We start from the raw sequence: 13,152 nt of genomic DNA, 5'->3' as shown, positions 1-13,152 counted from the left end.
TTGTCTGGTTCCCGTTCTCAAGGGAAATGCTTTCAGGTTCTCTCCATTTAGAGTGATATTGGCCATCGGCTTTGCATATATGCCCTTTATTATGTTGAGGAATTTTCCTTCAATTCCTATTTTGGTGAGAGTTTTTATCATAAATGGGTGTTGGACTTTGTCAAATGCCTTTTCTGCATCAATTGATAAGATCATGTGGTTTTTGTCTTTTGTTTTATTTATGTGATGGATTACATTAATGGTTTTTCTGATATTAAACCAGCCTTGCATACCTGGTATAAATCCCATTTGATCAGGGTGAATTATTTTTTTGATGTGTTGTTGAATTCTATTGGCTAGAATTTTATTAAGGATTTTTGCATCTATGTTCATGAGGGATATAGGTCTAAAATTTTCTTTTTTTGTAATGTCTTTACCTGGTTTTGGTATCAGGGAGATGGTAGCTTCATAGAATGAGTTGGGTAGTATTCCGTCTTTTTCTATACTTTGAAATACCTTCAATGGTAATGGTGTTAAGTCTTCCCTGAAGGTTTGGTAGAACTCTGCAGTGAAGCCATCTGGGCCAGGACTTTTTTTTGTTGGGAGTTTTTTGATTACCGTTTCAATCTCTTTTTTTGTTATGGGTCTATTTAGTTGTTCTACTTCTGAATGTGTTAGTTTAGGTAAGTAGTATTGTTCCAAGAATTTATCCATTTCTTCTAGGTTTTCAAATTTGTTAGAGTACAATTTTATGTAGTAATCTGATATGATTCTTTTGATTTCATTTGGTTCTGTTGTGATGTGGTCCTTCTCATTTCTTATTCGGGTTATTTGTTTCCTTTCCTGTTTTTCTTTAGTCAGTCTAGCCAATGGTTTATCAATTTTGTTAATTTTTTCAAAGAACCAGCTTTTGGCTTTGTTAATTCTTTCAATTGTTTTTCTGTTCTCTAATTCATTTAGTTCAGCTCTAATTTTTATTATTTGTTTTCTTCGGGTGCCTGATGGATTCTTTTGTTGCTCACTTTCTATTTGCTCAAGTTGTAGGGACAGTTCTCTGATTTTGTCTCTTTCTTCTTTTTGTATGTGTGCATTTATCGATATAAATTGGCCTCTGAGCACTGCTTTTGCTGTGTCCCAGAGGTTTTGATAGGAAGTATTTTCATTCTCGTTGCTTTCTAAGAATTTCCTTATTCCCTCCTTGATGTCTTCTATAACCCAGTCTTTTTTCAGGAGGGTATTGTTCATTTTCCAAGTATTTGATTTCTTTTCCCTAGTTTTTCTGTTATTGATTTCTAGCTTCATTGCCTTGTGGTCTGAGAAGATGCTTTGTAATATTTCGATGTTTTGGATTCTGGAAAGATTTGTTTTACGCCCTAATATGTGGTCTATTCTAGAGAATGTTCCATGTGCGCTAGAAAAAAAAGTATATTTTGCAGCAGTTGGGTGGAGAGTTCTGTATAAGTCAATGAGGTCAAGTTGGTTGATTGTTGTAAGTAGGTCTTCCGTGTCTCTATTGAGCTTCTTACTGGATGTCCTGTCCTTCTCCGAAAGTGGTGTGTTGAAGTCTCCTACTATATATGTGGAGGTGTCTATCTCACTTTTCAATTCTGTTAAAATTTGATTTATGTATCTTGCAGCCCTGTCATTAGGTGCGTAAATATTTAATATGGTTATGTCTTCCTGATCAATTGTCCCTTTTATCATTATATAGTGTCCTTCTTTATCCTTTGTGGTGGATTTAAGTCTAAAGTCTATTTTGTCAGAAATTAATATTGCTACTCCTCTTCTTTTTTGCTTATTGTTTGCTTGATATATTTTTTTCCATCCTTTGAGTTTTAGTTTGTTTGTGTCTCTAAGTCTAAGGTGTGTCTCTTGTAGGCAGCATATAGATGGATCGTGTTTTTTTATCCAGTCCGTGACTCTCTGTCTCTTTATTGGTGCATTTAGTCCATTTACATTCAGCGTAATTATAGATAAGTAAGTTTTTAGTGCTGTCATTTTGATGCCTTTTCATGTGTGTTGTTGGCCATTTCATTTTTCCACATGCTTTTTTGTGCTGAGACGTTTTTCTTAGTAGCTTGTGAGATCCTCATTTTCATAATGTTTAACTTTGTGTTTATTGAGTCGTTACGTTTTTCTTGGCTTTTTTCTTGAGTTATGGAATTGATATTCCTTTTTGTGGTTACCTTTTTATTTACCCCTATTTTTCTAAGTAAAAACCTAACTTGTATCCTTCTATTTCACCTTGTATCACTCTCCATCTGGCAGTTCAATGTCTCCTATATTTAGTCCCTCTTTTTGATTATTTTGATCGTTTATCTATTGATTTCCATGATTTCCTGTTGTGTGTATTATTTTGTTTATTTATTTATTTTTTAGAATTAGTCTTAATTTGTTTGTTTTTGTGCTTTCCCTGTTTGAGTTGCGTTGATATCAGGACGTTCTGTTTTGTGACCTTGTATTGTGCTGGTAGCTGATATTATTGGTCATCCGGCCAAACAATCTCCTTTAGCATTTCTTGCAGTCTTGGTTTAGTTTTTGCAAATTCTCTAAACTTGTGTTTATCTGTAAATATCTTAATTTCTCCTTCATATTTCAGAGAGAGTTTTGCTGGATATATGATCCTTGGTTGGCAGTTTTTCTCGTTTAGTGCTCTGTATATGTCGTCCCATTCCCTTCTTGCCTGCATGGTTTCTGCTGAGTAGTCTGAACTTATTCTTATTGATTCTCCCTTGAAGGAAACCTTTCTTTTCTCCCTGGCTGCTTTTAAAATTTTCTGTTTGTCTTTGGTTTTGGCAAGTTTGATGATGATATGTCTTGGTGTTTTTCTTTTTGGATCAATCTTAAATGGGGTTCGATGAGCATCTTGGATAGATATCCTTTCTTCTTTCATGATGTCAGGGAAGTTTTGTGTCAGGAGTTCTTCAACTATTTTCTCTGTGTTTTCTGTCCCCCCTCCCTGTTCTGGGACTCCAATTACTCGCAAGTTATCCTTCTTGATAGAGTCCCACATGATTCTTAGGGTTTCTTCATTTTTTTTAATTCTTTTATCTGATTTTTTTTCAGCTATGTTGGTGTTGTTTCCCTGGTCCTCCAGAAGTCCCAGTCTACATTCTAATTGCTCGAGTCTGCTCCTCTGACTTTCTATTGCGTTGTCAAATTCTGTAATTTTATTGTTAATCTTTTGGATTTCTACATGCTGTCTCTCTATGGATTCTTGCAACTTGTTAATTTTTCCACTATGTTCTTGAATAATCTTTTTGAGTTCTTCAACAGTTTTATCAGTGTGTTCCTTGGCTTTTTCTGCATTTATCCTAATTTCATTTGTGATATCTTTAAGCATTCTGTAAATTAGTTTTTTATATTCTGTATCTGATAATTCCAGGATTGTATCTTCATTTGGGAAAGATTTTGATTCTTTTGTTTGGGGGGTTGGAGAAGCTGTCATGGTCTGTTTCTTTATGTGGTTTGATATGGACTGCTGTCTCCGAGCCATCACTGGGAAACTAGATTTTCCAAGTAGTCAGCTAAAAAAAAATGCAGTCAGATCCCTATCTGAATTCTCTCTCTGGCTCCGGGTATTCGGATGTTAATGGGGTCGCCTGGGGAGGGTGGGGGAGGGATCTGAGAGCTAGGAGTGTAGCACCACAGAATATAGAGCTGAACAACACGTTCACGCTCCGCCCCCGTTCGCCAAAATCCGGGCTGGATGGGTCCCTGGCTAGGACACTGCTTTCCTTGTTCGGAAACCAGTCAATTCCTCCTGGGGATTTCCTCCGGTGCGCGGCACCGCTCGTGGGCACTGGGTGGGCGTTTCCCGTACGAACGGGTGGGCCCGCCCCCAGGGTCTATTCAGGCGATTATAATTAGGTCCCGCGGTCACGCCCCGCCTGTGCGCGCGCCCAAATCCCAGCAGGATGACTTCCGGGTTAAGATGCTGCTTTCCCTGTACGGGAACCAGTCACTTCCTCCCCGGGACTTCTCCTTCCAGAGCGCCACACCTCTCGCGCGAACTGGTTTGGGGTCACCTGCACGGCCAGGTGGGCCCGCCCCCTGGGTCAATTCAGGGCAATAAAAATGGACTCCGCGCTCACGCCCCGTTCGTGCGCGCGCCCAAGCCCCGGCAGGACGGCACCGCGTCTGGGACGCTACTTTCTGCGCTTCGGGACCAATCAGTTCCTCCGCACGGCCAGGTGGGCCCGCCCCCTGGGTCAATTCAGGACAATAAAAATGGACTCCGCGCTCACGCCCCGCTCGTGCGCGCGCCCAAGCCCCGACAAGACGACACCCTGTCTGGGACGCTACTTTCTGCGCTTCGGGACCAATCAGTTCCTCCCGGGGACTTCTCCTTCCGGTGTGCCACACCTCTCGCGCAAACTGGGAGGGCGTCACTCGCACGACCAGGTGGTCCCGCCCCCTGGGTCAATTCAGGGTAATAAAAATGGACCCCGCGCTCATGCCCCGCCCGCGCGCGCACGTGCCCAGATCCCAGCGGAATGGCTGCCCGTCTGGGATGCTGCTTTCCCTGTTTTGAGACCAGACACTTCCGGGGATTTCTCCCTCTGGTGTGCCGTGCCACACGCGCGGACTGGGTGTGCGTCCTCCCGCACGAACGTGTGGGCCCCGCCCTGGGGTCACTTTAGGGAAATATAGTTGACCCCCCACCCACTCGCGCCCCGTCGGCTTCTCGCCTAACTCCCGGCGGGACGGCACCCCAGCTGGGACGCTGTTCTCCCCCTCCCAGATCAGTCACTGCCTCCCGGGTGCTTCTCCCTCCGGCTGCGCCCCTACGCCGCCCGCGCCAACCTGCTAGGCTTCCTCCCGGGATGGGTTCGGGGGGGAAGGGGTGGGCCCCCTTTCTGTGCCGTCTGCCCCGCTGGGCTCTGCCCCCAATCGAGCTCCGAAGGTCACCTGCCTGGTGCGCTGGCTCCTAGTTCTGAAAACAGTCGCTGTCTGCCCGTATTTGTTCGTTTTCCGTCTCTAAGTCTGTGCTTGTTGTTCAGAGTTCGTAGATTGTTATGTATGTGATCGATTCCCTTGTTTTTCCGAGTCTTTGTTGCAAGAGGGATCCGCGGTAGCGTCCACCTAGTCCGCCATCTTGGCCCCCCCTCTCCTTATCCTTTCTGATGGATTTAATTTTAAAGTCTATTTTGTCAGAAATTAATATTGCTACTCCTGCTCTTTTTTGATTGTTGTTTGCTTGATATGTTTTTTTCCATCCTTTGAGTTTTAGTTTGTTTGTGTCTCTAAGTCTAAGGTGTGTCTCTTGTAGGCAGCATATAGACGGATCTTGTTTTTTAATCCATTCTGCCACTTTCTGTCTCTTTATTTGTGTGTTTAGTCCATTTACATTCAGTGTAATTATGGATAGGTACAAATTTAGTGCTATCATTTTGATGTCTTTTTTTGTGTGTTGTTGACAGTTTCTTTTTCCCACTTAATTTTATGTGCTGAGTAGATTATCTTCATATATTGTCCTTTCCTCATATTGTTGTTGTTGATTTTGTTTCTGCTGAGTCTTTATGTTTTCCTTGTATTTTATTTTGATGAGTAGGATAGTTTGTCTCTTTTCTGGTTACCTTAATATTTATCCCTATTTTTCTAAATTTAAATCTAACTTTTATTTCTCTGTGTCACCCTATCTTCCTCTTCATATGGAAGATCTATGATTACATTTCTCAGTTCCTCTTTATTCTTTTAATGTTGTCTACTTTTATATAATTACATCACTGTTACCCTGTTTTGAGCTCTTTTTTTATAATCTTGCTTTTTTTTTTTTATTTCCCCGTCTGGGTTTACTTCTGATTGCTCTGCCCAGTGTTCTAGTCTTGGGTTGATACCTGGTATTACTGATTTTCTAACCAAAGAACTCCCTTTAGTATTTCTTGTAGTTTTGGTTTAGTTTTTACGAATTCCCTAAACTGCTTATCTGGAAATTTCCTAATTTCACCTTCATATTTAAGAGACAGGTTTGCTGGATATGTGATTCTTGGTTGGTAATTTTTTTTCCTTCAGTTTTTTAAATATGTCATCCCATTGCCTTCTTGCCTGCATGGTTTCTGCCGAGTAGTCCGAGCTTATTTTTATTGGCTCTCCTTTGTAGGTGACTCTTTGTTTATCCCTAGCTGCTCTTAAAATTCTCTTTATCTTTGGTTTTGGCAAGTTTGATTACAGTATGTCTCGGTGACTTTCTTTTAACATCTACTTTATGTGGAGTTCGATGCGCATCTTGGATAGATATCTTCTCATCTTTCACAATATCAGGGAAGTTTTCTGCCAACAAATCTTCAACAACTCTCTGTATTTTCTGTTATACCTCCCTGTTCCAGTACTCCAATCACTTGTAGGCTATTTCTCTTGATAGAGTCCCACATGATTCTTAAGGTTTCTTCATTTTTTAAAAATTCTTTTATCTGATTTTTCATCAAATATATTAGTGCCAATTAATTTATCTTCCAGTTCAGAAATTCTGGCTTCTACTTGCTCAATTCTGCTCCTCTGACTTTCTATTGAGTTGTCTACTTCTGTAATTTTATTGTTAATCTTCTGAATTTCTGGTTGCTGTCTCTTTATGGATTTTTCCAGCTTATTAAATTTTTCATTATGTTCCTGAATAATCTTTCTAATTTCTTCATTTGCTTTGTCTGTGTGTTCCTTGGCTTCTTCTGTGTATTGCCTCACTTCCTTCCTGATGTCCTGAAGGGCTCTGTATATTAATCTTTTGTATTCTGGCTCTGGTAATTCCAGTAGAGCACTTTCATCTAGAAGATCCCTGGATTCTTTGTTTCGAGAGCTTGCTGAGGTGATCATGGTCTGTTTCTTTATGTGACTTGATATTGACTGTTGTCTCCGAGCCATCTATAAGTTATTGTTTTAGCTTATGCTTGCTTACTGTGTCATAGCTGCTTGCTTTGTTTTGTTTTGATATACCCAAATGGGTTGCTTGAGTGAGCTAGCTTGATTATTTTCGCCTTTGGAGCTGTGGTGTCCTGTCCCCAGCTGGCTAGAGCTGTTATCAGGTATATCAGTCTAGGAGTCCATTCAGTTTTCTTGTATGAATTCAGCTCAGGTGTCCAGGTAGCTTATCATCAAGTGTGTGGTACAGGTTCTGTCCTATCATCTTAGAGGGGCAGGGGTGATTGGTGTATGTACCAGTATCTGATTGTAGCAGGGCGTCACACTCTGAACAAGGCAGGGAACTGAGAACCGACCCCCAAGTGTCTCTGAGGAAAGTGCTTCCCTGTTCCCTAGAGCATGCAGGTGGGTGGGTTCTGCAGACAGACCATGAGCACCTAAAGTTTTTGGTTGTAAGGACTGGGAGGTACCAGTTATCCTTGGACCCCTGCTGCAGGTAGCTGGGTGACCTGAGTGAAGCTACCAGTCCTTAGGTCCCTGATGTGGGTAGGTGAGGACTTTGTTTAATAGGCAATGTCAAACATCAAACACCCACCTCTCCACCACACAGCTGAAATGGTTGGAGTCTGCCAACAAGGCCTATTCTCCCAAAATAGGCCCATACAGGTCCATGCAGAAGAGAAAGGTGCTCGAAGTCCACGTACCGTTTATGCCTGGACAGGAGCCGCTTCTGTCCTGAGCTCCCCCAGTTAGTGGAGCTGGCAAATTATCTTTTCCCCCAATTGCAAATTTTTTCCTTTTCCAAGTCCGGGAGGATGGCTCTAGGCGCTCAACAGGGCCTATCTTAAGCCCAGGGAATTCAGCCGCTGAAGCCGGCTTGGGGTGGGGTGGGGAGGGGCGCAGTAAAATATATGCAAGCACTTAGCTTTTGCCGAGAGCACCTTTGTTCTCAGGTTCCGGAGGTGTGAGTAGGCTGTGTGGCTGGCTGCTTCTCCCTTAAGAAACTGTGGCTGAATGCTAGTACCAGCCCGCTGCCACCGCAGCTCTGGGAATGGTGCCTGAGGGCTCCCTGCGATTCAGGTCCGGCAACTCCTCTCTGCTTCTGAGCTGTCTCTTCCCCCGGCCCCCCCACCCCTCAGTTCATTTTCTAAGCTTGCCTCTGAAGCTCAGAGCTCCCAGCTTGTCACAAATGTACTAGTTTCACTTGTTTTTTGGGGTCTTTGTTGTAAAGAGGGCTCACTGGAAGCATTTGTCTATTCCACCATCTTGGCTCCACCTCCTTCCAGTGCACTTCTGAGTGGACTGGAACCTCCAGCCTTTCGGTTAGCAGCCGAGCGCATTAACTGTTTGCATCTCCCAGGGATTCCACCTATTACAAATCTAAACAAATCTAACCTTCCTTAAATTTCTTTATCAGAATACCAACCAAAGGCCAGGTCCATATTTTCTGCATTTGAATAAAAGCCTGTTATGATTTCATCCCAAACTTCACACATCCAGCAGCCCCTTTTGTGACTCCGTGCCTGAGAACCTGCCGTTCATCGGCCAGCGTTTGTCCTTCCAGCATTTTCTTGTCTGGTAGGCAGCTCCTTGTCTTTAAGGTTTAAGACCCTATGTGAAGTGACCATATCATACGCTGAGTTCTAGACCTTTTGCTGAGGCACATCAATGGGAAGAAAAAACTCCAAGCCAAATCTCTTCTAATTGAGATGGAACCGCTCTAGGAAGAGACTTGGAGGAGATGCATCATTCCCCCAAACGTTCTGCTGGGGACTCCTTTAGCATCTATTTTGTGGGACAGAGGAGAGGCCTTTGAAAACCTTAGTATTTTCTTAGAGGATACCTCCTACGCTGCAGTGGCTGTGACCTGCACCAGATGCTGATTAGCATAAACCAGAAGTAAGATGCCTGGGGGAAATCAGCCGCCACCCGTTCCTGGAAAGCTGGCATAAGGCAAGAGGACAATTGAGTCATTGTAAATGCTAACTTACTTTTGCCTTCTGTCTTAATCCACTTTTTGATCTAGACTTTCCTTCCTCTCCCTCACCCACTTTCTGTCTGTTGCAGGGTAGCTCACCTGTGTATGCCCACCTTCACATCGTCCTCCCAGGTTGTTACCAACACAGTGAGGACGGGGCACCCAGGTGGGGGCACTCATCTACGCTGCCCGGAAGCCTTTGTTCTCCTAGAGCTTAAATTGCTGTTGGAGGGGGAGGAGGAGTGCTAACTATACGTAGTAATAATAAAGGCAACAGAAGAGAATTTCACAAAATAGTCAGCATGGTGGGTGAAATAGGCCAGTGGGGCTCCTCTGGCTGGGAGCTGCAAGGAGATTCCCTCCAAGACGTGTGAGCTGAGACCCAGTGAAGAAAAGAGGCTGATATAGACCCCAGGGAGAGGCCTCCAGGACTTGCCTGTGGCACAAGGGGGGGGGGCAGCCAGGGCAGGGAGGTTGGTGAAGAGGCCCAGAGGTGTGAGGAGAGGCTGTCAGACAGGCAGGAGCCACGTCTGTGGGCCCCACAGGCTGGACTGAGGAGGTGGGTATTTTTCTGATTGTAGTTAGAAGGCACTGGAAGCCTTAAGCCATAGAGTGATAGGATCCTATGGATGCGTGGAAAATACTGCAGGGGGCGGTGTAGAGAATGCCTGCGTGTGTGCGTGTGTGTGTGTGTGTGTGCGCACACCTGTGAGAGAGAGAATGCATGCGTGGTGCGTGTGTGTGTGTGAGAATATGCATGCGTGGCGCGTATGCATGCGTGTACATGCGCACACATCATGCTAGGAGTAGGTGAGACCACTGAAGGCCAGTAGCAGACTAATTGGAGAACCCGTGGAGAGAGTGACGATTCTTGCTTTTCCTATAATCTCCTGTAGAGTTCAGGGAGCACTCTCTGCCTGGATGGTCCCTTCCTCCCTCTCTTGCTGCCTGCCTTCCTTCCTCCATTCATTCTTTCAGAATATGTTTGTGTAGTGTCTGTTATGTGCCAGGCAGTGTTCTATGTGCTGCGGAACAAAGATGACCAAAAGAATGGTAGTCCTGTCCTCAAATGTCCACAGAGTGGGAGAGAGATGATACTGGCTCATGGCCCATGTAACTGTGTATCTACCAACTCAACAGTGCTTGTCTGGGAGTCAGGGGGCTCCCCTGTGGAAGTTGCAAAGAGCCTGACACCAGGAGTTTGAGAGGCCACTAGGCTAGGACCAGAGGTGGGAGAGAGCACTGTCCATCTGCCCGTGTGACTAGCATAGAGAGCCAAGGGAGCTGCCGAGGCAGGAGTCGGCCAGGTCAAGCAGGGCCAGGCAGCCATGGGAACAGTCTGGTCTTTATCCTAAAGATGGGGGGATCCACTGAAGGATTTTAAGCAGGAAAGTGACACCGTCAGTTCTGTGTGTTTAGATGACTTAGGTAGGGGAGAGTGCTGAGGTGGGAGGTGACTGATGTGGTCTGTGGGGTGAAAGGCAGTAACTAGGTCTGGGTGGATAGTGGCGGGGTTGGAGAGGAAGCTTGGGACTCCATAGGCATTAGGAAAAGCTGACAACAGCCGTTCTTTTGACCTATGATTTAGAGGCTATGGGTGCTAACAACTAGGAGATCACCCTGTACCTCAGCTTCCTCTTCCTCCTGAAGCTGGAGCCATGGAGGTAAAGAGCTCAACTGGTGTAACCAACAAACCTCTCCCCCAAAAAAGACAATGAATTAGCAGGTTCAGATCAGTAGAAATAACAAAGAAAAATACAAGATGATTTGCAAGGAGCAAAATAAACTATCAGTATTGAATTAAAGCATAGTCTACACCACAAAATGGTTAGTGAATCTTCTTACATACAGAAGTCCCTGGGTGGTGTAAAGCGTTATGTACCGCTAACCGAAAGGTTGACGGTTCAAATCTACCCACAGGCCCTCAGAAGAAAGGTCTAGTGATCTACTTTCGAAAAAATCAGCCACTGAAAACCCTGTGAGTATGGCCCTGCTCTGACACATGTGGGGTTGTCATGAGTCGAAGTCGACTGGATGACAACTGGTTTATTATGTGCAAGACTCTGATCAAAAGCAAATTTGTCAATAAAAGTTGAAGTTTATTTATGAGGCAGCTTGGTCTGGGCTAGTAGATGGTGAGACAGGTGCACTCAGCTGGCCATCAGGGCCCCTGGGCTTTGAAAGTTGCCACCCCTGCAGACACGTGAAGCACGGGACTCGGCTTCAGGGACTATGGCTTCTGCCCTAAGCCCCTGCTGCTTCTCTTTTGTTCCTACTAGTTGTTTATAAGGAGCCCTGGTAGCAGTGGTTAAGCTCTTGGTTGCCAACCAAAACCTCGGTGGTTCGAACCCACCAGTGGCTCTACAGGAGAAAAGACTTGGCGATCTGCTCCTGTAAAGATCACAGCCTAGAAAACCCTATGGGGAGGTTCTGCTGTGTCCTGTAGGGTTGCTATGAGTCAGCATTGACAACATCTAACAACAGTTGTTTTATGGTAAATTTGTTGGAGGGCTGGAAGATAAATTCTTAGTCCAGCCCCTTACTGAAGAGGGTAAAAACCCAGAAGCTGCATTATCTCCATCTCTACCATCATTCAGATGGTGACTACAGGTGCCCTGATTGACAATAGTTTGCTCTGTGGTTTATGTTAAAGATTATAATTGATTAGTTAAAAACCTATAATTAAAAACGGCCGTTTGGGCCTACCTTCCTGGATTGCCCAAAGGAGGTTGAGCATATGACCCTCCCAGTGGTGCTGGGTTATCTACCAATCTGTAAAAAGGAGCCCTGGTGGCGCAGTGGTTAAGAGCTACAGCTGCTAACCACAAGGTCGGCAGTTTGAATCCACTAGCTGCTCCTTAGAAACCTTATGGGGCAGTTCTACTCCGTCCAATAGGGTTGCTATGAGTCAGAATCAACTCAGTGGCAACCGGTTTGGTGTTTTGGTTCGGTCAGTGGTCATAGCGCTCACCTGTCTTTGATAGGTGGGGAGCCCTCTGTCTCTGGAGGTGTGCAAGCAGACCCTTTGATAGAAGCAGTTGGCTTTGGATGGGATGGCCATTTGGATCCCTCCTGGACCCATGATTCTTTGAGATGCCCATTCATTGTATTTGATGTGATTTGTGTATGTGTGCACACGTGCGTGTGTGTACGCACCCATGCATGCATATGTGTAAAAAGTTCCTAAAAATGTCTCTCTAGAGCTCTTGTTAAAAAGATGCTCTTGATATATGCCATGTAAACCCTTCCCTAATAGAGCAATTACCATCTGGTTCATAAAATAGACTGAAATGGATTCTTTACTAATCGCTTTCCAAAAGCATAGGCTTGCCTACATTTATCTTAACCATCCACTGTCTTTCCACAGTTATTCTGTAGATATTGATTTAATTTGTACACGGAATATAATTGTAGGGTGCTGTTATAAGGAGGTGCAGAGGCAGTTTAGAATCATGCAATAAAAGAAAATTAAAAAGAAAAACAGGTTTTGAGATTTTCAGTCCATAATTGTTTTCTGCTGTGATCACATAGCCGGGAAGAATTCAGTGGGTCATCCATTGTCAGCAATCACTTAAATACATTTTGTAGCAACAGTATCGCTATACCGTATGCCCTTTTAAGAGAACGTATGTCTCCGCCTAAGATTTTATATAAATGTTTTAAATACTTAATGCAAATTAAATGGGAATGCTTTATCTTTTGAATAAAAACCAAGCCAATTCAAAAGGCATCCGATGTCGTGGTGTCGCCATTCACCATGAGGGGAAGTAGCAACATGATTCAAGGTTTACGTGACAACACTACCAGTTATGATAAAGGAAGGATGAAGAGGCCACATTAGACTCTACGAAGAAACTTTGAACCTTTACCTGTTGTGTCTCTGTCCATTTTTCATGACTACTCTTCCCAGGCAGCTACACTGACCTGGCATCAGTGGGGTCTGTGCTTCCGAGTTGTTTGACCAGGAGGAGAGATGGGTTGTTGCAAACCCTTCTCATTTCTCTGCCAGCCTATCCTTTAGATAAATGGTGCCCTTTCATAGCTTGTGGGGTCAAGTTTTTATCTGCAGTCTCAGAGGTTGCTTTCTTTTTTATTTATCTATTAAAAAATGGCTCCCTGCTCCAGGAATGAAGTCAATACAGTTGGCCTTGTTAGCACCGTTTTCTAACAGACTTAGCTGATTGATTTCATCAAAGGATATTTATTTGCATAATAATACAATCAAGCTTGTATTTCAAAATGGACCTAAATGTCTTTTGCATATTTCTTAAGGTTCTGTAGACAACAAGCTTCCTAGAGCAGCTCAGATTAAACAGGAAGATGTGGGAAAAGGATGTGCG

The 13,152-nt window shown here is 44.0% G+C and overlaps 1 protein-coding gene across 2 annotated transcripts in view; it reads left to right on the top strand.

The window, feature by feature from the left end:
- Positions 1-13,152, top strand: part of CTNND2 (catenin delta 2) — a 1,201,869-nt gene that overhangs the window by 825,559 nt on the left and 363,158 nt on the right. The window lies entirely within an intron of this gene.

The sequence above is a fragment of the Elephas maximus genome, chromosome 2, assembly GCF_024166365.1.
Source record: "Elephas maximus indicus isolate mEleMax1 chromosome 2, mEleMax1 primary haplotype, whole genome shotgun sequence".
NCBI lineage: Eukaryota > Metazoa > Chordata > Mammalia > Proboscidea > Elephantidae > Elephas > Elephas maximus.
The sequence above is the reverse complement of the archived record's forward strand: the minus strand, read 5'-3'. Positions and strand labels throughout refer to the sequence as shown.